The 1,838-nt window shown below is 53.6% G+C and overlaps 1 pseudogene; it reads right to left on the bottom strand.

Annotated features, from left to right (window-relative positions):
- Positions 1–808: 808 nt before the first annotated feature.
- Positions 809–1,577, bottom strand: LOC139005017 (TCF3 fusion partner pseudogene; annotated as a pseudogene).
- Between the last annotated feature and the right edge of the window lie 261 nt (positions 1,578–1,838).

The raw sequence follows: 1,838 nt of genomic DNA, 5'->3' as shown, positions 1-1,838 counted from the left end.
CCTATAGCCCTAACAGGCTTATAATTTTTCCCATTGCTAAGCACCTGGGGCTCTCTGCTCTGGTAACCCTCTGTACCCTGGCCTATCAGTCCTACTACATATATATATATATATATATATATATATATATATATATAAACACACACACACACACACACACACACACACACTAGAGTCCAGGTGCACAAAAATTTGTGCACTAGGAACTGTCCTTCAGCCCGGCCTGTGCCCTCTTGCAATCTGGGGCCCCTTGGGGACTCCTTCCCCTGGCTGCTGGCAGTTTTCCTCCGGCGCCCGGAACCCAGGCCTTCACTCTTCACCAGGAGGGGCCCGCACTGTGGATGAGGGGCTTTACATTACTTCTGAATGTTTGGTAAATAACCCTGTAGGAATCTACTTTCTGAGACATGCTGGTTGTTAAGGGCTGATTTGGGTAATCAACAAAATGTATGTTAAAATCCTAATCCCCAGAACCTCAGAATGTACCTGTATATGGAGATAAGATCTTTAAAGAGGGGATTACATTAAATTGAGGCAGTTCCAGTGTGACTCTTAGCCCATCTCACTGAAGTCCTTATAAGAAGAGGAATGTTGGGGTCCAGCCCCAGCAGTTCCAGAGGTTCCCAAAGGTGTGGACAGAGTTGGCGAAGAAGGAATGGCACAGAGGCAGTGTTCAAGTGATCATCATAGCCAGGTTGTCTTTTTATTGTCCTGTTACATCTATATTTATACTATTTGATCCTATAAGCATGCCTCTATAAGCTTTTTTCTTTTTCTCAGGAGAGCATGGGGTCCGTTTATTGGGGGGTCAGTCAAAGGGGGAGCTGGCTAGGGTGGAGTAGGGCAGCAGCTTGTCTGGCCCCCAAGAAACCCAACTTGAGTCCAGAGCCTCGACTACTTTGAAGCCAAAGTCTTCCTCCACCTTTATCTGCATGGGGGCCAGCTCCGGAGTCAGCGGGACTCCCCCCCGGCCCCCTTCCGGTGGCACTTGCTGCCTCTTCCAACCGCTGGGCCCCTCACCATGGGACGGGCTGCTGGCTTCTGCAGGCGCTGGTGTCCTCCTGGGTGGGGACAGCCCCTCTTTCTCCGGAGGCTCGTTCTCAGCATTGCCTGGGGTGGGGGCATCTGTGCCCTGGCTGCCCTCGTCCTCCAATAAAATGGTGAACTGGCTGGCCCAGTAGTCATCGCCATAGGAGTCCAGCACCCTCATGAGGAACCTCCGCTCTTGCTGGAGTCTCCGTGTTATTCTCTATATCTGTTGGAGCCTGTTCAGGACCCGCTCCTTCACCTGCTCGATCTCCCTGCAGTGCCAACCCAGCACCTGGTACTTCCTGCAGTTGAGTTCCCCTCGGCACCACAGCCACAGACCTTCCTTGGGCTGCCTCCTCCTCTTCATCTCGCTCCTGGAGGCTGGAGCTGCCCAGACCCCCAGACAGGAACTCCACTTCGGTCTCAAGCTCGCTCTCCAGGATGTGACCACCAAACAGCGGAGGCAGCGCCAGCTCCGAACAGGGAGGTGCTGAGAACTCCTCAAAGCCCACGGCTGCCATGGACCCCTCTCTCTGCTCCAGCTCCATTTCTCCCTGGCTCCCGGCAGAACTTCCAACCTTGCAAGCCTCTTAAAGTGCAAAACGACTTGCCCCACCTGATTTCATGGCCAGGCACACAGGCCCCGGCCACTAAACCTCCTGGGAGTTGTAATTCTCTATTTCTAGCTCACTTTCCTCTCCCCACCCCCACCCGAGTCCCCACTGAAAGGCCCTGCTTGCTGGTCTAAGGCCGCTGGCCAGGCATCTGAGTCACCTCCATCTTTATTCCTGTCCCCACACCGCGCAGTC

This window comes from Myotis yumanensis, unplaced genomic scaffold (assembly GCF_028538775.1).
Source record: "Myotis yumanensis isolate MYYU_CA2020_CCGP unplaced genomic scaffold, mMyoYum1.0.hap1 SCAF_3, whole genome shotgun sequence".
In the NCBI taxonomy this organism is placed as follows: domain Eukaryota; kingdom Metazoa; phylum Chordata; class Mammalia; order Chiroptera; family Vespertilionidae; genus Myotis; species Myotis yumanensis.
The sequence above is the reverse complement of the archived record's forward strand: the minus strand, read 5'-3'. Positions and strand labels throughout refer to the sequence as shown.